The sequence below is a fragment of the Podarcis liolepis genome, assembly GCF_965112155.1.
Source record: "Podarcis liolepis genome assembly, chromosome: 14".
Taxonomy (NCBI): domain Eukaryota; kingdom Metazoa; phylum Chordata; class Lepidosauria; order Squamata; family Lacertidae; genus Podarcis; species Podarcis liolepis.
In genome coordinates, this window is record NC_139569.1 from 29,903,630 (window position 1) to 29,930,522 (window position 26,893).

At 44.0% G+C, this 26,893-nt stretch overlaps 1 protein-coding gene across 2 annotated transcripts in view; it reads left to right on the forward strand.

Moving 5' to 3' along the window:
* Window positions 1-296: 296 nt before the first annotated feature.
* The window catches only part of SV2B (synaptic vesicle glycoprotein 2B), a 71,288-nt gene continuing 44,691 nt past the window's right edge, over window positions 297-26,893 (forward strand). Inside the window, exon 1 of one of the 2 annotated variants that reach the window (XM_083475076.1) lies at window positions 297-622. The gene's annotated coding sequence lies outside the window, so the exon portion shown is untranslated. Of the gene's footprint in view, window positions 623-2,365; window positions 2,622-26,893 lie in introns of those variants that run through there. The other variant, XM_083475077.1, reaches the window with a different exon arrangement.

Consider the following 26,893-nt stretch of genomic DNA (forward strand, 5'->3'; position numbering starts at 1 on the left):
TCACCCTTAGCAAAGAGTCCACCCCTCCAACACACATGTCCTGCTCCTTCGGATACCGGAATAAAATAGGAGAAACAAAGCAATACTGAAGCCTGGTGTTCCAAACTGCCTCCCTCCTTCTAATAACGACTATTGTCTCTCTCTGTCTCCCCCTCATTCCCTCTGCGCCAAGCATAATCAATTTTCTGTATAAGTTAAAGTCAACACATCTGTTACGTTAGTCTTCCCTGACGCCCTACTCCCTCCTTCCCTCCTTCCCTCCCTCCCCACCCCTCCCATCTGTTCTGCCTGCAGCTTCCCCGTATAGCTTTGTTGTTGGGGTGTGTGTGTATGTGTGTGTGTGTGTATGTCTGTGGATGAGAGAGAGAGAGAGAGAGACTCCCTCTCTCTCTCTTCCTAGCTGATGGACTCTCTCGTTGCTGATCTCTCCTTACCTGGATGCCTGTCCTCAGTGGGTTGATCCGCTCGGCTTGCCAGAACATTTGGTCTGCTTAATCCCCCTCTGACGCCCACATTTGAGGGGCCAAGAGGCAAAAGGAGAAGAAGGGAAGGGGGGAAAAATGACCGGGGAGCAAATAAACAAATGAGTAGCAGCTCTGGAACGAAACATTGACTAATTCTGGTAAGAAATGCTCCTTCTTTTCTTTTCCTTTTAATTCCTGGGTGCATTTGGCCCTACTTTTCCTTGGAAGTCCAGCTACAGTGCAGCAGTAAAGGATTCATCCGAAGAGCAAAGGCAGGGAACAGGAAGGGATGGCGGAAAGGGGAGGAGGGGAGAAGGGAGATTGCAAAGTCCCCTGAGCTCGTCAAGGGTTCGTTCGGGTGGTGAAGGTTCATCGGTGCCCCCAGCTCATCTTTGGCATGAGGATGTGTGGGTTATGTCTTAAAAGAGCTCTTGCGTGTACCTGGACTACCAGAAGGGTTGCGGATGGGTGTGTTGCTTGGTTATTCCCCCTCCCCCAATGCACAGGACGTCTGGGTATCATTTGGAGACCAGCACTAGGCTTCAAAAGATGTTACATTGCAATCTGGTGCATTTTGCTAGCCGCGAACTGGTGGTTTCTAGCAAATATCCCGTTCCAGATTGGCCTTGGGGACAGGTCAGAAGTGAATATCAGTTCAGAAGCAGAGGTGGAGAAATCCATAAAAAATTGAATGCAATAAACTTTTTATTATGCTAGCGAATTTATATTTTGCGTATAGTTGATCTCTCTGGATCAAATTTAAGAGACAGCGAAAAAAGTACCAGGGGAGTGAGGGGTGAAAATGACCATGTGGGAACATAAATTGAATGGAACTTTTAACAAAACGACCCTAAATTATACACACCAGAAGTGCTTGAATGGACATTTTGAATAATGATAATTTCCCAACCTACACCCCGGAGATGAGAGCAGGGATATTGAAAGGAACAAATATTTTGCCATCCCCATAAAAATAAAATGCAGTTGTATCAGAAATGAACTTGATTTATTTTTATTTATTTATTTTAAATCTGCAAAGCGTGCTCATGTTGAGTTGGCAATGTTTGTTCCTAATGAGAGCACTGCTAGGTTTTTGCCAAACGTAAAGCTGTAGCTCCTTGGCTTGGCTCCAAGAACCTCAGCCGGCAGTTCCTGACACTCTCCTGTTACCTGATGACATGGATTTACTGGTGTGGGGTACAATCCATCTGCAATGATGACCTTTGGCCATAACACATGGACCTTGCCCACCTTGCATTTGGGGCTTCGCTTCTTCTTATGGATAGTATGCAAAACTAGCACAAGTGGGATGGGTAAGGAATAGGAATTCCCCACCTCAGTAACTGTTCTGAGATAGAGATGTGGGAGAAATGTGAACTAGTTCTCATTTAAGGCAAACATACATAAATCTCACTTTCAAAATGCAGATACGAACTGACACACAGCCATCTTCTGAAATTTGCACCTCTCCGAATTTTGCTCTGCCATTCTCTAGCCAAGAAATGTGTACAAAAATGCATATGCCAGGGTAGAGTGTGCATATAAATGCATATATTAGTGAAAACAACATATAAAAAGGCATTTTATTAGAAGGAAATGACTCTGGAGAAATGTGTGTGCCAGGTAAAATCGCAATAAATTGTGCCTATTAGGAGAAATTCGCACTAAAAGGATGGTGAATTTTCATAAGGATTTAAAAATACACATAAATATCCACTAATTGCTGTGGAGAATTGAGCTTAAGATTGGAAAAAATGAGAAACTGAGAGAAACTGAAATGGACAGAGTCACCCATTGCTATTCTGAGATCAAAGTCCACTGTATGCTTATTGTTGTAAAGCACACCTCCCTTGATGGTTTGATATACAGGAGGAGGAAAATGTGCGAATGTAGCTTTCAGTTTGCAACGCTCGTTCCGTGTGCCCCCTTTCTCGCATCCTGGCAGGCTTGTACTACGGTTACATTAAACCTTAATGTGAGGCTTCACTTCTACCAAGCAGCTGGGGTTTGCTAATCCTTTGAGTGGTTGCTGCGAATGGGGTTCTCTGGCTAATAGTCTTTGCATTTGTGCTGGCAAGAATTTAAAGGGGCCAGACGGTGCCCTTTGAGTCCAATATAAGATGCAGGAAGGGGGGCAAGGGAAGAACTTGAGATGAGGTAAGCCGTTGCATTATTTTGGTTCAGAGGCAATGACATATGTGCATCTTAAAATGCTTTGCTCAATGGATCATTAAGAATCCTAAGGACTCGTGTTCGTTCCCAAGAAACAAAGGCATCTAGGAGAAAGCATGATGCCTGCATCTAAACTGGTAAAGTTGAATGAGGGTGGTGTTTTTTTCTACTTCTTGGATTGGTTGGTCCAAAGTTGATCATGAGGAAAATCTGGATCATTTTATTTCCCCCAGTAATTCTTGTTTCATTTCTGCCTGTTTTACTGTACATCAGCCCTGTGGATAGGTCCATAAAATTACTAGCCCCCAAAACCTTACTAGTGCTCCTGATCACACATAAGACTATGTGGCCTTTGAAGGGGAAATTGGGAAAACACAATTTATAAAAAAAGGGCTCTAGAACAGATTTTTGCTTGTCACATATGACCAGGTTAGTGCCTAATTTTCAGGCTTGTTAAGATCTGCTGATATGGTGGATTTGGTTAATTAGTTGATTCATTTGCCCAAACTACAAATATTAGCTACCTGTTTCATAAACATACCAACATTCTGAAAGTGCTGCCGATTCAGTGTTTTGATTTTATTATCTTATCACCCGTGAAGCCATGAATAACATCAGATACAAGTAACTCCAGATACAGTACGTGCAATTCTAAATTATTCATTCTGGCTTATTACTAATGGCTGATTCACTTGCAGGTATAACATATCAGGGTTGCTAAAAGTCGGGAAAGTGAGATTTTCTTGTAAGAAAGTAAACAAGGCACTGCGATCTAAATTAGAAGTATATAAAATCACAGGAGAGTTACTTGTACAAAAGGCATAATATTTAATACTGTTGGACATATTCCACTCAAATGTATGTGATAGAGGGGGTTTGGGTGGGCATCTAACAATAGTTAGAAGCAGTTAAGGCTGCAAGCCTATATCCACTTACCTGAGAGTAAGCCCCATGGAACCCAGCAGAACTTAGCTTTGAGTAAACATGTACTGGATATCACTGGCAGAATCTTCTTCTGTGTTGATGTTAAGTCTGGGGTATTTGATGCTGTCAGTCTGAATCCAGTCTGAGAAATACTCTAAATTTTGTAGGTGAAATTTGCTGATTAGGATGAGTGAATCTGTCTGCTTCATTTTCTAATTTTTCCAACCACCATGCCACATTTCTGCATGAGTTTGATTTTTTTTTTATAAAAAAAGGCTTTTCAGTATTAATCAGGAGTTTAGTAAGCTTTTTTCTTGTTATGTGTATACAAAGAGAAATGTATGCAAAATTTTTGCATGCTATTTCCCATACTACAATGCAATTAAGTGCCTTACTTTCATTCACATATGCAATTTATTTTGCACAACTTCTCCTAAATCACACCTTTTTGTACACATTGATTTGGTTGGAGAACTGTATTGAAAAATTCAGAGAAGTGTTAAGTTTTAAAAGATGACCATGTTCAGTTTCCATAGTGTTTTGAGAAGTGCAAATTAAGCAGGTTCATATTTAATTACAAACCAACCCAATTTCCTCTCTCATCCCTTGCTGAATAATCTGGAAAAGGATGTGTTGATGAAATTCTAATCAATGCTCACAGTGTGATGTAGAAGCCCTTGTGTTACACCAAACTCCTCCATGCTAGAGGTGTGTGTGTGTGTCAGATGTAAATTATAAACATTTGTCTTCAGATAGTTTCTGTCTTAAGATGAGATGTAGGAAGTATTTACAAATGTACAACAGAATGGTTAGTACAATGCGAGGTCTCATTGAGTTCAGTGGGACTTACTCCCGATACAGTTGGATCTAAGTGCTACTTAAAACATTGCTTTTTTTGTCTCTATGGTACATTTTAAACTGGCCCTGTTTAAAAATGGGTGATACAATATTGCTGCATCATGGGATACGGTTCCATGATGCAGTGCATCTCAACACGCAAGGATTTTAAGAGGGAAGGTGAAAGATTAAGCCAGTTCTTGTGTGCCTCTCAGCTAGGGATGTGTGAATCTGTCCGTTTTGGTTTCTCTTAAATTTTTCATTCTCCCAATGAATTTTCTCCGCATTCCTGCATCCCTTTGCAATTTTTAAAAATAAAAAGTCCTCATGAAAATTCGCCAGCACTTTCGTGTGCGCTTCTCCTAAGATACATTTATTTTGTAAACAATTTTGTCTGCCATACACATTTTTGGAAGCAGTTTCCCTTGATATAATGCATTTGTGTGTGCTATTTTCACAAATGCAGGCATTTTTATGCACGCTCTATCTAATATATACACATTTCAGTGCAAATTATTTTGGTTGGAGGACTGCACTGCAAAATCCAGAACTATGTCCACATTTCAGGAGTTAGCTCCTTTTCCATTTGTGAATTGATTCAGGGAGGGCAAATTTAGTAGATTCACGATAAAATGCAACTCAAACTGAAATTCTTCACCACTTAGCACACACACTATGCATTCATTTCACACACTGCCCCCCAAAATATCTGGGGTGAGGGAAAAGGGGCTCCCAGGTTAAACTCTGCCCCCTGAAGGTGGAGTTGGGCTGTGGCGAGGTGAATTTCAGAAACACAGCAGCTCTGATGGCCATACCAAAATGTTTTTAAAGCTTATAAGCTCTACCCTTCCCTGAAAGTAAAAAGACGCCCCCCCCCCAGTTTAAGGGCCTAGCTGAGAAAAAAACCCTTCTCTGCATTTGTAGCTGCCTCATTAAAGATTGAGCTGGCTGGTGGAAACATTGACTGGCTTCTCTGCTGTGACGTTGTCAAGAGGAAAAACCTGCCAGCTTGCAGCTTCTTCGCTTTATCCCGGTCTGTTTTATATCCCTGCCCCATGCCGTATCCCTCCTCCCTGTGAAATGAAGGCGCCTCCCCCCCCCCGTTCCACTGTGCCTATCAACACATGCTTCTCTCCCACCCTTTCTCCTGGGACTGGATGCCTCAGCTGGTCCTGCTTAATAGCCGAAAACTGCCTCCCAGTGTGTGTGTGTGTGTGTGTGTGTGTGTGTGTGTGTTGAAAGCAGAGCATCATCTGACCCTCAGAACTTCTTCGCGATGCCCCTTTTGACAGTGATCTTGCCAGAGAGTTGCCTTTGGGAGAGGGGCAGGTTGTCAATTTTGGTTTCCCCTAGTTTCTCATTTTTCCAGTCTTCAGTTCGTCAAATTCTGCATCAGTTGGTGCTTTTTTAAAAAATGATGATGATGGTAATAATAATATCCTCCTGAAACTTTGCCAGTGATTTAATGCACGTTTCCCCATATTATATGGAATTTCCCCCCAAATACACATGTTTGCAAGCAATTTCCCCTAATATAACACATGCTGTATGCTATTTTCATTAACAGATGCATTTTAAAGCACACTTCCCCCTTGTAGATGGACATATTATTTGGTTGGAGAATTGCACTGCAAATTCAGAGAAGTGTGGATTTCAAAGGAGAGTTATGTTTTGGTATTGGTTTGAGATGTGCAGATTTTGCTAGGTTTTTATTAAAAGGTGAACCAAGCGAATTTCTCCCCTATCCCTAAAAGCTCCCCTATCCCCCACCGGCAGCTCATGTAAAGCCTTTTGCAACTTTGTTGCTCGCAGGAAAAATCCACCCCATGAGACTCTTAATCTCAGGGTCTGGGGTTCGTGCCCCACCTTGGGCAAAAAGATTCCTGCATTGCAGGGGATTGGACTAGATATCCCTTGGGGTCTCTTCCAACTCTACAATTCTATGATTCTATGAATGTTTTGAACTGAACAGTGGCAGCTAGTGCCTGTTGGACTTGCTAGGGGTCGAAGCAGGGAGCCCACCAGTAGGTGGAGCCAGAGCCAATGAGAGTCAAGCCAACTAATTCTAGTTTTGTCTAGATCCTCCTCCTTCTCCCTGCTGTGTTCTACAGAGGTGACACTGAGGCTAAGGAGGAGGAAGAAGTCAGCAGGCAGTGCCACCTCCTGGACTGGTTGTAAGGAAGAAGTCAATCAGGCTGACTGAGGGCAGACTGAGTTTAGTGGGGCAGCGCCCCACTTTTGTCTTAGTGCAGCCTTTCTCAACCTGTGGGTCTCCAGATGTTGTTGGACTACAACTCCCACCACCCCTAGCTAGCAAGTCCAGAGCTCAGGGATGATGGGAGTTGTAGTCCAACAACATCTGGGGACCCACAGGTTGAGAACCTCTGGTCTTAATGGATCACCTGCAGTGGAACCAAATGTATAAATGCAGAATTATCAAGCTTTGGTTCATTGGTAGCAACCGTACACCAGTAGAAAAAACGCTGGCTTTGCCCTCATACATCTATTTGGGTTTCAGCTCACTCTCCTTCCTGCCCACGAGTCACCTCTGCATCCAATTCTCTTTTTATGAGAAGAACAGGCTGTGCTATTTGGATGAAATGTGTGAGCCCAGGATCCAGCCTCAGTCCTCCCTGGGGGAGAAATGACAAGCCAGTTTTTAATGTGGCATGAGCTGGTCTTGGCTTTGCAGAGAAACAATTACTTTAAAAGAGACAAACAAATCACACTAATGAGATTTTAAAAAAAGAAATATTAAAGCACTCTTTCAAATCCTTGTTTTTCATTCTTATTGTACTTCTGGATTTCAGCCACTAAGACTATTTTTCCCCACCCCCAGCAACAGTAAGTGCTAGAATCCATATCGAGATGAACCAATATGCTAAGTACACTGCAGAGGAGGGTTGTAAAAAGCTCCACCCTCTGATCTCTGCAGATCAAACTGTTGTTACAGCTGTAAAAGTTGAGTGGCTGGTCCCATTTGACAACCCCAGACCCCAATGTCTTTAGTGCCCCCATCTGTCAGCATTTCCCCAGGAATATGTGCAAGGATGCCAAGGTAGTGCAGTGGTTAGAGTGTTGGACTAGGACCTGGGAGACCAGGGTTTGAATCCCCACTCAGCCAGAAAACTCACTGGGTGATCCTGGGCCATGAAATGGTGGAGATCGTGTATAGCATTTTGAGTTCTTTGGAGGAAAAGTGGAAGCAAAATGTCATAATTAAGAGTAGGGGGGCAGAGCTGTGTGTGTTGCCCCTTTCCCAAACATCCTTATAGGTTCCAGTCCCACACGCTCCACACCCAACCTTTCGACATAAAGCAGGAATGCCTGAATAGGGCTCCTAAATGCATTCAGCCAAACAAAGTTAGATTCAAACTGAGCATGCAGAGTTTCTGACCCTGGTAAGGTTAAGGAGTGTTCACATGCTAGCTTCAATGAGTGTAGAATGTGTATGTACACCTGTGTACACAAATAGCCACGGTGTACATACATAGTTATTCATATGTAATGCTCAATGAGTGTACAGTCTGTGTACCCAGGTGTACCATAGTTGAGCTGTATAAACACACACTCTCTTACACAAACACTTGCACGTGTGTAGAGATATCTTGGATCCACCATAGGACACTGGAAAATATTTGCATGCCTGAGCACAACTTGCCCTAAGCAAACCTAGCAGCCTGCTTTTGCCATGTATTAATGAATTATATATACAGAGTGCTTTGGTTTGAAACCAAACCCCTCCTACCAGCAGCTTGCATTTTAAAATACAAAGTCTTTTATATATATAGGAAGCTGTCTTATACCAAGGGAGACCATTGGTTCATTTAGCTCTGCATCATCTGCACTGACTGACAGAGGCTCTCCAAAGTGTCAGACAAGGAGCTCTCCCAACTATACCTGGAGATGCCAAGGATTGAACCTGGGACCTTCCGCATGCAAGGCGGGTGCCCTACCGCTGGCCTACAGCCCTTCCTATCACTTGAGCGATGTCTTAGTGAGGCTCTTTTGGATTGTGGCTGTGGTGCTGAGGCCCACTTAGCAGTTTTGTTAAGCTAGGCCTGTCTACGTGTGTGTGTGTGTGTAAGTGCTAGGGGTAGTTTAGGGCTGGGGTGGTGAAACATTGAGAATGAGAAGGTGTGTGTGTGTGTGTGTGTTTGTGTGTGTGAGAGATAGAGATAGAGATAGAGAGAGAGAGAGAGAGAGAGAGAGAGAGAGAGAGAGAGAGGTAAAGGTAAAGTTAGCCCTAACCATTGGGTCCAGTTGTGACCGACTCTGGGGTTGTGGCGCTCATCTCGCCGAGGGAGCCGGCGTACAGCTTCCTGGTCATGTGGCCAGCTTGACTAAGCCACTTCTGGCGAACCAGAGCAGCGCACGGAAATGGCGTTTACCTTCCCGCCAGAGCAGTACCTATTTATCTACTTGCACTTTGATGTGCTTTCGAACTGCTAGGTTGGCAGGAGCTGGCACCGAGCAACGGGAGCTCACCCTGTCACGGGGATTCGAACCGCCGACCTTCTGATCAGCAAGTCCTAGGCTCTGTGGTTTAACCCACAGCATCACCCGCGTCCCTGAGAGAGAGATACTCACTCTGTAAAACAGGAGCTCCTGCTTTGCTGTTTGAAAGCAGGGATTGTCTGCAGAATCTTGTTAGGTCTGTCAGCAACAGATGGCCTCAGTTCCCAACTGGTGGAAGGGATATTTCTGCCAAAGAAAAGTTGCCAAAGTGGTTGCACCAGAACAGTAGCGAAAAGGGACAAAGGCTTCACGGCATCTCACGTCTCATGCCTAGAAAAGTTTGTTGACATTCTAGCCACATTCATTTAAAGCTCTATGATACCACTTTAAATAGCCATGGTTACCTGCAAAGAATTCTGGGGGCTCTGGTTAGCTAAGGGTGCTGAGAATTGTTAAGAGGACCCCCTAGAGCTACAATTCTCAAAGTAGTCTAACAGTCAATCCCCCTTCACAAGAAACTTAATCTGGGGGTTTGTGGGGAAGGATCTTCCACTAAGGAAGTGTGCTGGTCCCGAGGGTTAACTGTGAGGCGAGGTCCGAGTCCAGTCCAAGGTTGAGGGTGCAGTAGGGAGACAGTCCGTCAAAGCTGAAGCTGGGTTCGAGGCAGGGAGTCGGGTGAAGTCAGGAGCTCCGACAGAGAGGCAAGGCAGGGTGCAGGCAGGAACTGGCTACCAACAATGTTGCTCCCACAACTTGGGACTGGGGCTGGCTGGCTTTTATCTGCCCCGAGGCATAAGGTGGCCCTGGTCCACAGGTGACTCGCCTCTCCTGGCCTGGAGGTGAGCACTCCTCCTGCGGGAACTTAGTTCCCTCCGCCTCTCTGCCCTGAGCCTCTGCAGCTCAGGCTCTCCTGGCTGGAGGGTTACCGGACCCAGAGGCAACCTCAGCTTCCCCTGACGGGGCTGAGAGTGGAGAACCTGCAGGCAATGGATCCTCCATCACCTCAGGAGCCAGAGCAGACTCAGCTGGTGCCTGCACCTGAGGATCCAGCACAGGTGGGGGCCCTTCAGGCTCAAGCCCCAGCCCTGGCTCAGCTGGTTCTGTGCAGGCTGGGATTCCTCAGGTTCAGCCTCCGAGTCCAAATCCCAGGCCATCACAGGAAGCCTTTCTGAACCTGGTGTGTTCCCGAGGTTCTGAACTACAACTCCCATCATCTCCAGCCAGCCCAAGAAGCTAGCAAGGAACTCGCTCTCCAGGGTTTCTCATGGAAGTCCTACCTGGAAATGCTGGGGACTGAACTTCATGCAAATGACATCCACTCTGTACAATATTATGGCCACATATGGTATACCTCCTGCTGAGTGACTCCTGCAGCCCAGGTTGTAGCCAAAATATCTGAAGGGCAAGCTGTCATTTCCAAAATGCCCTTCAAAAGCAGCCTGGCAGAGAGCACATTGAAGCCGTCTAAGCTGCTATGAGCTGAGCATTATCCCTCCTCACCTCCAGACACTCCCCATGCAGCTGTGTTTCCCACCTTGAAACTGAAACGCACCAACTGTTTCATCTAGCTATTGCCAGGAGTAGTTATTTGCATAGATTCCACCCCCCCAGTTTTTACTAATTATGTTTATTGTAAATGTTTTCTGCATTCCTGTTGATTCTGTAAGTTGCTTTGAGTCATTTATGTGAGTAAAGTGACTAGTTAATAGCAACCGCAGCAGCAGCAGCAACAACAACAACAAGAAATTGGAGTGCCTGTATGTCAAAAATCATTTTTTGGCAGTTTTTATGTTATTAAAAGCAGCTGAAAACAATTTACAGTCACAGGAATAAGATGGGTCCTAAAAATATACATCTTAAGTGTCAAAAACCAGGGGTAAAGAGCTGCCAACTGCTTGTGTGAAAGAGTGTTCACTATGTGATTTGTACAGCTATTGTGTACAGAGACTACACACCCATTAAACATTATGCATGAATAATTGCACAAGTATAAACTATTTGTGTACACAGGTGCAGAGACTGTGCAGTCATTGAATGTAATGTGGGAACATGTTCCATGAACAGATTTCTAACACCATGCTTGTGGCTTAATGTTTCTTTTTTATATTAGAAAGAGCTTATGAAAGTGGATGGAATAAGAAAGACCCCTCCTTTTGTCCTTTCTGTTTATAAAGCAGAGTGTAGCATAATTTGTACATGGAGAAATTCAGTGGAGCTCGGAACACTCTTTCCCCTATCTTGATAGACCTGCCCATTTAGACCGCATGTTCAGGAGCAAGAATGGTGCGTATGAAGCAGGGAATGGAGTGGAGTCAATGTGGTGCCCTCCATATGTTGTTGGATTCCATCTCCCCATCAGCCCCAGCCAGCTTGGCAAATAATCAGGGATGATGGGAATTGTAGTCCAACAGAATCTGTGCACCTTGTTGGCTCTAGGTGTTGTTGAACTCTAACTTTCATCAGCCCTAGCCAGCACGGTCAACAGTTAGTGCTGATGGGAGTTGGAGTTCAGCAGTCATGATCCACAGGGATGTCCAGAATGGAGAAAGGCTGGTGGTTCATAAAGCTCCTTGTCAGAAGTTCCTGGTTCCCCAGTCAGGCAGAAGGGTGAGGCAGGACAAGTCAAAAGGTGGTACCTTGGAGAGCAACTTAGATGTGAATTCAGGACCATGGACAGTACTTTTGCAGCTGAATTCAAACAGTCATGCTATCTCAGCAAGATTCTGGAGTAACAGGATGAGTTTTATAGCACTGTGAAGTAGTCATTAACTGGAGGCCCTCAACCTCAAGTTAAAGGGCAGGTGCTTTCTTCTGCCACTGATGTTTCAGTGGGATTCCCAGCTGTGCAATTCTCTCCCCAGGGCTTTCTTGATCTCCTGAGGAGTCTGTGGACCAGCATCTCCCTGGAGTTTAGGTGAGGAGATGCAGGCTCCAATGTCTATGGCTCCCCATGAGACAAACCAGGGAGTATATCTATCTCTTCACTGAGGCTGTTGTTATTGCAGGACTCTGCCTTTGAGGATTCAGGGGAATCAGGGCTTAGTAGGTGGGCTTTGGTACCCACCAACCCATACCAGACAACACATTCAAGGGTCATGCTATTCTTGAATATACTTTCCAGTAAATTTAGGGTGGGGGGATGGTTCTTTAAAGTGGGAGTAGGGAATCTTCTTCAGCCCAAGGGACACCGTTCCTCAAGGGACACCTTCCAGGGATGACATGGCCTGATACGAAAGCAGGTGGACTCTGTGCCAAAAGTGAGTGGGGCAGCAGATAAGACTGTTGTCAGAGGTTTCTACACACATACTTTCCTCCATCTTCTATCAAGGCAAGCGAGAGGCATTCTCACAGTTCAATGTTGTATTCAAGCCAGGGAAGAACCAATTGAGGAGAGTGTGTGGCAGGGCCCATGAAAGAGGGCAGGACTGTGGGGCAGGCATGGCCTATGGAGAGTCCTGAATGCCAGATAGAGTCCCTGATGGGGGGCTACATCTAGGTCCCAGTACCCAGCTCCTTTCAAGCGGCATCCATTTCTCCCATACCCTCCAACATTTCTCCAAAAATGAAAATAGGGATGTCCTATTCAATAATAATAATAATAATAATAATAATAATAATAATAATTAATTTTCTTATTTACACTGGGTTGCCCTAGCCAGTCAGATATAAAAAGATAACAAAACATATATAAAAAGATAACAATATATATAAAAAGATAGCAAAACATCAAACATTAATAAACCTCTATACAGGGCTGCCTTCAGATGTCTTCTAAATGTTGTATAGTTACTTATCTCCTTGGCTTGGAGGGTCTCATAACTCCATACCCTCCAACATTTCTCTGATGAAAATAAGGACGTCCTAAGAAAAAGCGGGACATTCCAGGATCAAATCAGAAACCCAGAAGGCTTCTGTAAATCAGGGAAAATAGGGACACTGGGAGGGTCTGTTTTCCTTACTCTGCCCAGCTGGAGCCTGCCAGGAGGGAGTTGGAGAAAGGGATGCGTGGGGAAGGCAGTTACGGCTGGATCCTGGTTTGCAGATGTGAGACTGTTCGAGAGGCAGGACTGTGGTCCAGCTTGCAGCCGGCCAACCCCAGCCAGGCCTGGTTCATCCTCCTGCAGTTCTCCCCCACCCCCCTGCCCCACCCCCACCTGCCAAGTCCAGGATGAAAAATCCTTTCAATATTTAAACAGTACCACGGAACAAAAAGCACCAGCTGGCTTCGACTGTGTAGGCAGAGAAAAACGAGGGTGGGGGAGAGGAAGAGGGGGAAGGCTTTTCTTATGCATTTCACTAATGAGGCTCTTCCCTGAGGTAGCCAGGCTGGCGTGCTTTCATCCATGCAATCTTCTTGGAGGACATGAGGGCGATCCCGGCTTGTCAGCCACTCCCTTCACTCAGGAGGGTCTCAGGAACCTCATTAGAGATGCTGGCCTGTTTTCAGAGCAGCCTTCCAGGTGTAAATCTAACTTTCAGCACTTCAGACTTCTGGGATATTGCTATGCTAAGCTGCAGGCCTGATAAATCAAGATGGATGCAAGGGATCTCTTCCCTCCCAGCCAACCTGGACTTTAGTGGTTCCATTCTTTTCTTTAAAAAAACCAGAAACACCCTAAACATGACCCAAAAGGACATGGGAAGATTCTTGGTTGCAGCGCACTGCAGAGCTGCCTGCCCGAAAAACAACCTTGGAAGCCTGCATGTAGTCCATCAGGGGGAAAGCTACACAAAGCTTTCCTCACCCCCCATGATATGTTTGCTTCCTGTATGCAGACTTATAAGTATCTTCAGAGAACATTTTCACATCTTGGAACATAAAGCAATATTTTGCATTAAATCATTTTTTGAGGTTTTACTTGTGTGTGTATGTGTGGCCACACTTTCTGCTTTTCATTTTTTTTTTTTTTTGCACCCCTAGCTAACTTTGAGGCTGATACTTGGGTGGCCTCCCTTTCATCTCTGAACGCAGCAGAACACAATGTTCTGCACAATGTTTTGCATTGTGTGTGGATGGGGGCAGGCTAAGAGCCTGTTAGAAAGGTGCTTGATTGAAAAAGGAGAGGAAGCCAGCTTGAAAGAGGACTTTGAGGCACACTGGGATTTGGGAGCTGATGCGCTAAACTGACTCAGGGGTTTCTACAGAAATGATAACAGAAAGAAATTGAGCAAACAGCCCCTTCCCACCCTCTCTTCCTCCATCCTTCCTTCCTTGGCTACTAGCCGCAATGGCTGTGTTCTCTCGCTGGACGCCACACTCAGAGCACATTGCAGTCATTCAGTCTCAAGGTAACCAATGCATGAACTACTTGTGCTGTTTGGTAGTGAGGAAGTGAGTGATGGCATACAGTGAACATTGCATTCTTTTTCCCTGTTCCAGCCACCCAGGATGCTTCATTCCATTCCCCTTCCCATTTTCCATCCCTCAAAAGGCATTCAGCACTCTGTGGCCATGGAGCATACCCAGAATGTATTGTGCTTTTTTAGGGGGGGGGGAGTTGTGCCATTACAGTTCCCCCCCCCCAAAACACTCTCTTTTTGGGGCATTTCTGCAAGCCCCTGTGGCTCTCTGAGCCTGCTAATACCCACTCCTTGTTTCTCAGCGATTCTGTTTGGTCTATAACCCTGTCAGTACTCACTACTCGAGTTTGTTGTTAGGAGTGATACTGGAGTTTGTTGTTAGGAGTGATACTGTTGTTAGGAGTGATACTGGGGGGGGGGGAATTAATTAGCAGCTTTTCTAATTAATTCCTGTGCTTGCAGTTAATTAACTGCAGTCTGTCCAAAAGAAAAAGATGTTACTAATGTGGCGGGGGGCAGCTCTGAGGTGAAGTGGATGTGTCTAAATTGCACTGGCTTTCTTATTATTTTTAATCAAAATAATTTCGGCGTAAATTTCAGGCAATGCCTGGAAGGTGTTCCTCTTCCTTCTGCAATGGTGTTTTTTGTTTAAAGATTGAGCTTTCAATATCTTGACAGCCTTGCAGAAGGAAGGCCCACCAGTTGGGGGGGGGGGAGGGGAAGGCATGGCTGTGTAGAGACATTGTTAGATTCTGCTGGTTGATGACCCCTAAGCTAGAAGGAAGCAAATATCTATCAGAGTGGGAGAGTGCTCTTGCGCTGGCTTGTTTCCCATTGGGGCATCTGGTTAGCCATTGTGAGAACAAGATGCTAGACTAGTTGACCCTGCTTTGGCCTCATCCAGAAGGCAGGCTCTTTGTCTATTCTTACGAGGGTGACGTGCAGTTATTTATCCAGCACGCTGCAGCCTCCCTGCCTGCCCACAGTTCCTGATTTGAAAATGGACCCATATGGGGAGTTACCTCACAATGGCCTCTAGAGTTTTTAACCACAATTTAAAATACAACAGAACAATGCAAGATTTGTCCCCTCCGGATGTTGACAGACTACAACTCCCATCAGCCCCAGCCAGCATAGCCAATGACCAGGGAGTTGTAGTTTGGTAGCATCTGGAGGGACAAAGGTTAAACAGGCTTTCAAGGTAAAGTCTTGTCAAATGAAATCACGGGCGGGATTCGAGATGGAGGCAGCGGAAGGAAAATGATAAAATAATTGTAACAGATTAACTTTTTTGTAATAGATAAAATATTTAACGCAGTAGGGAAGAGTAAAGACACAGTGGAGGCAACGGTGGGAAGTCAACTTATGAAACAATGTAATTATGTGGTTTGAAGGTTATTGTGAAAATGTTTGAAAAATGTTATATGTAAAGGTAAAGGGACACCTGACTGTTAAGTCCAGTCGTGGACGACTCTGGGATTGTGGTGCTCATCTTGCTTTACTGGCCGAGGGAGCCAGCGTACAGCTTCTGGGTCATGTGGCCAGCATGACTAAGCTGCTTCTGGCGAACCAGAGCAGCACACGGAAACACTTTTTACCTTCCCGCTGGAATGGTACTTACGGTATTTATCTTCTTGAACTTTGACGTGCTTTGAAACTGCTAGGTTGGCAGGAGCAGGGACTGAGCAACGGGAGCTCACCCTGTTGTGGGGATTCGAACCGCCAACCTTCTGATTGGCAAGCCCTAGGCTCTGTGGTTTAGACCACAGCACCACCCACGTCCTGTATGTATATAGTGTGTATATACAGTGGTACCTCAGGTTACATACGCTTCAGGTTACATATGCTTCAGGTTACAGACTCCGCTAACCCAGAAATATTACCTCAGGTTAAGAACTTTGCTTCAGGATGAGAACAGAAATTGTGTGGTGGCGGCGCAGCAGCAGCAGGAGGCCCCATTAGCTAAAATGGCACCTCAGATTAAGAACAGTTTCAGGTTAAGAACAGACCTCCAGAACAAATTAAGTTCTTAACCCGAGGTACCACTTTACTTTCAGGGCCCAATTCAAATTGCTGGTTTTGACCTATGAAGCCTTAAATGCCTTAGGCTCGCAATACCTCAAAGGACCACCTCTTCCCATATGAAGCAACCTGGACCTTAAAAAAGAATAATACAGCAACTCCTATTTAGTAGAAAGAAAGTCCATCCTCAATATAGGAGAAATTCACATGAGCCAAAATGGCTCTTTTAAATAAAATAAGTGTTGATTTTTAGTCTCTTTGCTTCCACCCATTTACCACCATAGATAGATGTAGGCAGAAGTTTCAGATCCATTCCAGCCTTTTTATTCTGCCTGTGTCTCTCTATCTCTGTCTGCCTCACTCTCCTCCCTTCCACATGGGTTGTGGCTGCTGAAGGAGCCAGGTTGCTGCTCCATACAACATTAGACTGTGCCTGGGCATACCTAACACATCCTGTGCACACACCTATGGGAAATTGCCAAAATTGGTCAAAAAGATGCTCAGAGTGACTGGGGAAACCCAGCCAGATGGGCAGGGTATAAATAATAAATTATTATTATTATTATTATTATTATTATTATTATTATTATTCATATATTATGCAAAAGAAGATGTGCATATTAGGGAAAATTCACATGAAGATGCTGATGAATGTTCCTGCGGCCTTTCAAATAACACCCCACCACCCCACCCCACCCCTGCAAATTGATATGGAAATGTGGAGAACTGAACATAAAACAGGAAAAATAAGAGACCAAAAGAAACTGAAAATGACAGACTCATTCATCCCTATTGTGATTTGGGCTTGATTGGAAGCCTTGGGAAGGTTAAGACCTCTTTACCAGTGCTCCCAAACCACTGACCCCATGCTGGGGGTTTTTTAATATATAAAAACACCCTACCCTACCCTGGACTCTGTATTGATGAAAGGCAGCTTATACTGCATTTTAAATAAATTCATAAAGTTGTGTGATGTAATTGTTTCTGGACTGTACCAGTTCAGATTGTTGGGTGTGGGATGGATAAAGCTGTACTGGAAATTTCCCCAGAGTGAAAAAGACAAAGTGACTTCCTGCGCATATAAATCTAGTACGTCAGGAAGAAGGTTTTCAGGCTAGCCTTCTCTCTCTGGCATGTTATTTTTGTATGTTTGCACAGGGAAAGAAATGCTTCCCCTTCTGAAAGGCCGTATTTTCAGGGGAAAGCATTTTTTTGTCTTCCCATTGCCCACTGTGGATTAACTCACTCCTCTCCATATGGCATTGAATTATGGCCTTTAAATACTGGATCAAGAGAAAGGAAGCGCAATCTCAACACAACCTATTCTCCAAGGAGTCATAGAGGAGGTCACTCGGGGATTCGGTTTCTGCCTCTTAATACCATTTGTGCTTAGAGTCTAAAATAGGAACCATCTGATCTCACACTTCAAGGAGAGAACTGGCCTCCTTTGCTTTCAGATGTGTTTCATGTAGAATATTACAGGGCAGGTACATTTCTAGATACCTACAGCTTCTTTGAAAGAGGTGACCCTTCTGAATAAACCAAAAGCTACTCCGTGTGTTGGGCAGAAGGGATGGGAAGGTGCCTCTCTCCCAATATTGTTCTTGTAAGAATAATTCTAATTCTATTTATAATTCCATGACATCACAATATGATTCAATACATAGTTATACGAAAGCACTTTAACATGAGGCCCTTCTTCGTGTGCCTCCTCCTTGAGAGGTCTGGAGAGTAGCAACACAAGAATGGGTCTTCTCTACAGTGGCTCCCCATTTGTGGAATGCTCTCCCCAGGGAAGTTCGCCTGGTGCCCTCATTATACACCTTGAGGTGCCAGGCAAAAACATTCATTTTTAACCAGGCCTTTGATTGATCTGATTTCCATCCTATGCCCTTTTAAAATGCATTTTTTGGGAGGGGGTCTACTGGTTTGTTTTTGTTTTTATTATGTATTTTGTGGTTTTATATCTTGATTTTATTCTGTGAACCACCCTGAGACCCCCGGGTATAGGGCGGTATATAAATATTAAATAAATAGCAATAATAATAATAATGACCATAACACTATAGTGCACAACAATTCACTATATGTTAAAAGAGAGAATTCACAGACACACTAAATACATCCTCTTGGAAACAACCATCAGCAGGGGCAGCCCATTCTGTTTTGCCACCTGAGGCAAAATGGGAATTGCCCCCCATCCACCAGCACGACTGCCACTGCTGCAGCACTCCAGCTCTCACTGAACTGGGCAGGAGCTGGGGGGTTCCTCAAAGCATTGCCACTCAGCTTCTCCCCTGGGAGGGAGTGGGGAGCCAAGCGGCAACACAGCGTACAGGAACACCCCAGCTCTTGCCAAACTTGGCAGGAGATGGCGTGCTCCTCAAAGTATTGCCACTCGGGTTCTGTGTTGGGGGGTGGGGTGGGGAAGATGAACAGCAATGCCACACACTGGAACACTTCCCTCATGGTGGTGGAAGTGATGGGTCCAAGCGGTTTAGCATTTAGCATTTCCCCCTTGCCCTGCTCCTTTCTGAGGGAAAACCTGCTCTTTAGCTCTAAATCAGAGCAAATGTCAATCCAGAGAAAACGAAGGAGTGGTTTTCTATGGAGGAAAGCAGTGGGACAAGAGGAAGTGTGGATAAGCCCAGGGAAAAAAGACAGCAGGAGTCAGGCAAATGCATGGGTTTACTCCAGCGGAAGAATAAACCACCTGATTGGTGAGCCGAGCCAACTTTTTCTCTCTCCATGACATCATACTGCAGGGAACCCCCTCACTGCGGATTCTCAGGCACGGACTCTCGTCTGACAATCCATAAGAGTAGAGATGGAATGAAGCAGGCAGAAAGGCATGGAATTAAGGGGCTCAGATCCTCATGTTGCTGAGAGACTGTCAGAGTGGGAAGACAGATTTATCACTCTCCTGCAAAATGGTTGTGTTGTATTCTCTGGGCACTTGTTTAAGCCTGTCGATGATGGACAGTCTCTCTCAACCTTGTGCCCTCCAGATGTTTTGGACTAGAACTCCCATCAGCCCCAGCCAGCATGGCTGTGCTAAATTCTGTGACTAAATTTTACCTAATATGTTTTAGCTATAAGGTGTAGATTCGTGGCTCATCAGCGTCTATGGCTGGAATCTTGCTTTTGACAAAATTGCTGATACTCTTTCCCTGTTTTTAGATTGTCAGAGTAGTGGGAATATGTGAACAGACTATAATTCAGTTCCAAGGCTACATTCCTCAGAACCAGCCTTGCAAACAGGCCCAGAAGTCTGTCGGTCACAACCCCCCCCCCCCCAGTATCACTCCTAACAATAGCCCTCTCCACCTGCTAGCAAATGCTGAAATACAAATGATTCAGGAGGAGGCGAGATGGTTTTTGGTAGTTCTCCTTCCCCACTCCAGCCCCTACTAGCACCACCTGAAATGAGCTCCAGAAAGTTGAGGCCTCTGGAGAACGAGGTGGGGGGTGGTGTGGGCAGCTGCAGGTGGAACTAACAAAAAACCACCAGCCTTCACTAAAAGCCCTGCTGTGAGTGCAAGAATACCAGCTGAATCCTACCCATTGGACATAATGAAAAATTAAACAGCACAATGGAAAAAGAAAAATTCAATAAAACCAAAGAGCAAGACTGCTGTAGGGGGTGGGGGGAAGAAACCATACAATGTATGAAGGCCCAAGATAGATCTATCCATTATTTTGTGACTTAACGCTGCAATCGTATATGCACTTTATCTAGTAGTAAGCTGCGGGCAGATTTACTGTGTTTTGCAGTACAGTAAGCCTGCAACTTCCACACATATAACTTGTGCAAATTCAGCATCATACATATGACAATTTTGACAGAAAAAAATAAAAGGGGATGGGGTTCTGGGGAAAATGACTTTGGCAATCCCACCTGCAATTTAATCCAATGTGTTTTGACTATGCTCAATTTGGCTTTAGGCACAATCCCTGGAATGAAACCCCTGCATAAGCCATGAGCTTAATATGTTCTACACATAATTCTATGAATTGGACTGAATCCTCAGAAATTTTGGGAAATGGATGAAATGGGGACCATTGGGGTGTGTGTGTGTGTGTGTGTGTACATGGGAAAGGGAGAGATATGTTTGTGTGAACTATTTGCTGAATGGGGTTGTGACTTTGCCCCTGACATTTTTTCTCCTGCAAGCCAGAGCTTTCAAATAACAACTGCACAATTTCCCCAGCATTCTGGCTTTGAAATAAGGCTACAGATTTTTCTTCCAGTAAGACCAATGGGATCTGTTTGCATCGCCTGTTGCAGGAACATTCTGCTAACTTATTGTTGGCCATAATGCTGTTAGTCAATCTTTTCAAGTATTCGCACTTCTAAAATGTCAGACTTAAAAATACCACAATTCCTTAAAAATCAGACAAAAACTTCTGCTACTCTTTTCTAATCACAAACAAACAACCTCCTCCTCCACCACCCAACCAGCTCTTACTTTTCTGCAAAAAGCTGTTCTTAAAAATAAAATAAAAATTAAAGTGATGTGGAATATGAACTTCTTGAAATAATCATTGGGGGAGGGATAGGAAAGTAATTACATTCTAAGAATCCGCTTTATACTCAAAGAACCCCCTTACTCACATGGCTCAGGATTCCTGAAGTATTAGACATACATGTAATTGAAGGACACCTGTCACTATATTAAATTGAATTATGGCATCGTTCATTGGATTACACTGTTTTGGAGAGGAAATGTAAGGTATCTATGGAGGTGCCGTTAGTACAGATTGGTTTAAGAGACTCAAATCTAACAGTAGGTTCCTATTTGGGAATATGAATTCAAAATAATAATAAAAATAGGTAAAGGACCCCTGGATGGTTAAGTCCAGTCAAAGGCAACTATGGGGTTGTGACACTCATCTCGCTTTCAGGCCGAGGGAGCTGGTGTGTGTCCACAGACAGCTTTCTGGGTCATGTGGCCGGCATGACTAAATTGCTTCTGGCACAACGGAATGGCGTGATGGATTCGAACCTCTGACCTTCTGATCGGCAAGCCCAAGAGGCTCAGTGGTTTAGGCCACAGCGCCCCCCACCACCCTATAAGAAGGGCCGTGCTGGCTCAGCTCAAAGGCCCAGTGTCATACAGTGGACATCTAGATGCCTTTGGGAAGCTCATCAGCAACACTTGAGTGCAGCAGTAGTCTCTCTCACTGTGAGTCCCAGAAACTGACATTCAGAGGCATCCTGCTTTTGACAGTGGAGGTGGAGCATAGCCTCATCCTCCGTGAGTTTGCCTAATTCTCTTCTAAAGCCATCTCAGCATTCAGCTTCATTTGAAAGCCCTGGGTTCTATGGGAGATGCAATGCTCAGTTAAGATTCAAACTGAACATTATGGGGTAGTATCTCTGGAGTATGAGGGTTTTATTTTTACTTGAAATCTATGGGAAGGGGCTTGCTTCTATTCCCACCTCCCACCTCTTCAACTCTTTATTCAAATGTATTCATTTGAATACATTTTATTCAAAATGTATATATCCAGGTTTGTGACCTCTCTTTCCCGCTGATTCATTGTTCTACAATACTTTGATGCCTGAAACACATTAAGAGCTATTAAAGGGGAACTGGCTATTATAGCACATTCATTGAACAAATATAGGTGAGCCTCATCCTGCACAACAGCACTGATCATGTGATCAGCAGTATAACAACATAATTAACAGCAGCAGGTATGCAGCTTAATGGAGAACATGGATGATCATCATTAGTTTTTGCTTACTTGTGACTCATGAGTCATGCTAGTATATGTTGATTTCCTAAAATGCCATACCCTTCACTAAATGAACTTGGTATTCTTTTTATTTGTTGTCAACCTTTCAGGGCCTGTAGGTGCATATTTGAATCAGAGAAACTGTCAAGGGCATCACACTCACAAAACCAATCATAGCCCACAAACATAGCTATTCTGGGCCTCATCAATAGGAGTATAGCATCTAGATCAAGGGAAGTAATAGTGCCACTGTATTCTGCTCTGGTCAGACCTCACCTGGAGTACTGTGTCCAGTTCTGGGCACCACAGTTCAAGAAGGACACTGACAAACTGGAACGTGTCCAGAGGAGGGCAACCAAAATGGTCAAAGGCCTGGAAACGATGCCTTATGAGGAACGGCTAAGGGAGCTGGGCATGTTTAGCCTGGAGAAGAGGAGGTTAAGGGGTGATATGACAGCCATGTTCAAATATATAAAAGGATGTCACATAGAGGAGGGAGAAAAGTTGTTTTCTGCTGCTCCAGAGAAGCGGACACGGAGCAATGGATCCAAACTACAAGAAAGAAGATTCCACCTAAACATTAGGAAGAACTTCCTGACAGTAAGAGCTGTTTGACAGTGGAATTTGCTGCCAAGGAGTGTGGTGGAGTCTCCTTCTTTGGAGGTCTTTAAGCAGAGGCTTGACAACCATATGTCAGGAGTGCTCTGATGGTGTTTCCTGCTTGGCAGGGGGTTGGACTCGATGGCCCTTGTGGTCTCTTCCAACTCTATGATTCTATGATTCTATAATAGATTGATTCTTTCAGGTCTTCTTTTTCTGGGGGGGGGGGGGTTGCTGTGGAAGAGAGATCCCTGTGGTCTCAAGGGAAGGCATCTGTAGGCACCTCATTGAAAGCCTCTGGCCTTGGAGAACTTTTAATTTTTGAGGGTAGAGGCAAATATTTTAGACCATTTTTGTCCCCTGTGGATACTCCCACTGCATTCGTGAAAGTGAGGGATGACCTTCAGTCAGTAGAAAGCTGTTTCTAGATAGGCTGTTTATATGTACAAAAATGTGGCTGTTAACTTGCGCTATCTAGTACTAATATTCTGTCAACCCCCCCCCCCAACCCCACAAAGACTGATAAGTAAAACGACAGAAAATTTCACGGGGAACAACCAGTAGCTGGCAATGACCTATAATGTCAGCACTAAAGTATCATGGTACATGTTCAATAAATAGGCAATGTTGCATAACCTCCACACATGTTTTGTGTGAATGTATCAGAATGAATGCTCAGTGAATAACTCCTGGAATCTACAAGAATATTTGTGGGTGCAGTCCTATAAACTTGGGGGAAGGGTTGCCCTTTGAATGTGTTTTAAAACCCAAACTTGCATTACATGTTTTCAGTACCATTTAGTATGGATGTGCAATAATTATGAGGGCTCCCCCTCCCCCAGAAAGTGCTTTCTTTCTCTGTAACCCCACCCCTTGCACGATGGTAGCGATGGAGGTAGGAGACCAAGAGGAAAATTTCAGCACCTAGGATAGGCAAGTAGCTTGCTTGTAGCTTTAAAAGTTTTTGTCAAGACAAATTACTCCTCCTCAGCTGTGATCACTTGTCCTTCAAGAAAACAGATTACTGTAGTGCAACAATAGCATAAAATACCTCATTATACTTGTCATACTCCCCCGTCTCCCCCACACACATACAAGAAAAATGATCAACAAACATGGGTTCTTCTAGCTACAGACTGGCATTTCAGGCAAAATAATCTCTGCAGTGATATTTTGGGTAGCAAAATGGCTCCTTTAAATAATTCATGGACTCGGTTTGCTAATATATTCCAGCAGGATTTGAGCTCTGCCTCTCTCCACTCCCTTGCTTGCCTACCTTGCCAAAGATGCATCTTCTCTGACCTTCTGCCAACCTGTAATTTGAACCAAGGGAGTATGTGACTCTAGCTGTGGGAGAGCTAATGCAGCGTCTTAAAAGGCAACTTGGTGATACTATAGTGATAAATAGAGCAATGGCCTACCTTGTTTTCCCATTTCTCTAGGCATGCAAGTACCAGTCCACTGTCCATGGTGCTGAAATTTGCCTCTTGGAATCAGCCTGTGTCATCACAATGACCTTCAAATGCCTTTCGGCTCCTCCAAACTGTATCACGCAGCTACTAACATAGGATCTTATAGCACAGAAAGCTCACTTAATAAACCCTATGGAGAGTTCTTATAACTGGCAATATCACATCCATCAGACACATTACTTGCCTTCTTCTACTGTTATTTAAGTACTGCTGGAGTAATCTGAGGTTTATTTTCATTTTCGCTCTTCAGCCTGACAGCAGCCACAGAAAACTCTCTTAGCTAATATTCAAAGCATCAACTTGCAAGCGCAAAATCTATCCCCTATGACTGGGTTTTAGCAACCTACTCAGGAAGTTGCTGCCCCTAAATATTACCCCATATAACATAGCTGTCTCCAATACAGGCTGTGAAGGGTTCTCTGCTATTGGGTCAATAATCCAAGAGTCACTGTCTGATTGCACCCAGCAGTCAAGGTCTGTGCAGCTATTTCTGGGAATGATGATCAATAGATGCAATTTAGTCACCATTGAAATAAATAAATAAATAAATAAAAGATAAGATAAGATAAATCCAAGATAGAAAAGAGAACAAGAAACAAACAAAATAACTATAAAGGGAATTTTATTTTGAGGGAGGGGAGGAAGGTCAGAAGAGAGAGAAACATTAGTCACCCAACTTGCTGACACTATTTTTGCTACAACTTTCAATAGGGAGTGATTTGTAGGTCTTCATGGGATGCAGGAGTAATGTGAGCATCTAAAGTAATTCCTGTTGGTAATGCATTATGCAGGGTGGTATAGGGGCCATACAAAGTTTAAATGGATTGGTGACATTAGATCAATCTTTCTTTTTTAAACAAGATACACATGAATATTGGAGGAAAGGCGTCTGTTTGCAGCTTGCCTTTCTCTAGCAATGCTGGGGGGAAAGCGGAAAGACAGAACTGGAATAATAATAAAGTGCCGGTCATGAGCTTGCGTACTGAGTGACTTCTGAATATGAAACTTTCATGGACTAGAGCAGTCTTCCCCATCCTGATGCTAGCCAAGAGGTTTTTTGGACTCCAGCTTCCATCAGCCACAAGCAGTATGGCCAATGGTGAGGGATGATGGGAGTTGTAGTCCAAAAGCATTTAAAGGTCACTGGGATGGGGAAGGCTGAGTAGAGACACATGAAGGGTCATCTCCAATTGGTGCATCTCTCTCTCTCTCTCTCTCTCTCTCTCTCTCTCTCTCTCTTACACACACCCACACCCACACCCACACACACCCACCCACACCCCTTTTTGGTGCCAAAGTATGGCATTTCTGTTTTCTCAGGTATTTTAATTTGCCTCAGCCTCATATTCTTGCTCATGTTATGCTTCTATTGTATATTTTAGTAATTCATGACTTATAAAATTCATGTTTTATAATTCACCTTCCCTAGGGTTGCCATATTTTAAAAAGTAAAACCCCCAAATATAGTGATTTTAAGCTTTTTGAGCTGTTTCCACTGCTTTTTCCATACATCTGGGTTTTCCCTGACATTTTGCCAATTCGGCAAAATTCCCCCCTGATGCTACTTTTATACCCCGAAATCAGGACATGTCATTCATTCATTCATTCATTGAATTTATATACCGCCCTATACCCGGAGGTCTCAGGAATTTTCCTGACCTATGGCAAGCCTACCTCCCTGGAATTGGTTGGGTAAAAGGCAGCATATAAATATTTTAAAATGGACAAACAAAATGCATGAGGGGTCAAAGAAAAGGGAAGAAAATCTTAACAGGGGAGTCAGATGCAAAAAATGATGTTCCCGGATTAAAGCGTGCAAACCAAGGCTACATCTGCAATATACATTTAAAGCAGTACAATGCCACTTTAACAGTCATGGTTTCTCCCAAAGAATCCTGGGAAGCATAGTTTGGTAAAGGTGCTGAGAGTTGTTAGGAGATCTTCATTCCCCCTACAGAGCTACAATCCGCAGAGTGGTTTAACAATCAATCACTCTTCCTGGGGAATTCAGGGCATTACAACAGAGGGGATGGCATTCCATAGTAGCACAGGAAGAGTAGCAGAAAATGCCCCTTTTTAGGTCACAGCAGGCTCAACATTTCACTCAGCTGTCCACTATCACCCCAATATTTATTTGTGAAATTAGGATTGTTCTGTCCCAAGTTGCTACCAAAATAGAACTCTACTTTTAGATGATTCCTGTTGCATGACCAAGGTTTCCTAGGCGTAATTTAAAGATCTCAGAACTCTGCTAGTAGCAAGCACCTTTCTCTCTACTCTGAATGTTAACAAGGGCTACAGTGCCTCATTTTTAGGAAGAGAAGCATGTATTTAACAGAAAAACAACCTAGCATTTTTGGGAGCAGTGATATGAATCCAAAGTGGCAGGAAGCAGGTATCAGCTGCTCATGCTCTGAAAAACACAACCTTTTCCATGGTTCTTTATTTTTCTTTTTTTAATTGATGTTTTGAAGAAACCTATTGCTTCACCTTTAAAAACCCAAACAATCTATTTTTTTAAAAAAATCAGAAAAGCCACTGAAATGACAAAGGTTGAATTTAAAGGCTAGAAGGAATGTCGCTTTGCTGACTGCTTTTAAGCCAAGCTGTCTTTTTCTTATTTTAAAAAATGTTATTGCTTGAAGCTATTTTATTTTCTGCCATCAAATCCACCCACAGCCCATGTCAAGTTCCAGGAGTTGATGTTAGGGACAGAAAACAAGTCACAAGGGGTTTAAACAGGGCAGGAAACTCTGTAAAGCCCAAGTCAAAATATGCCGCTGTTTGTTTTTCTTTCATTTCATCCAAATGAAATAAACTACCCCAGGGCACTGCAGAAGTATCCCAAAAATTATTGGTTTTTCAAGGAATTGAAGGAAGCAATCACAGCTCGTCAACTAA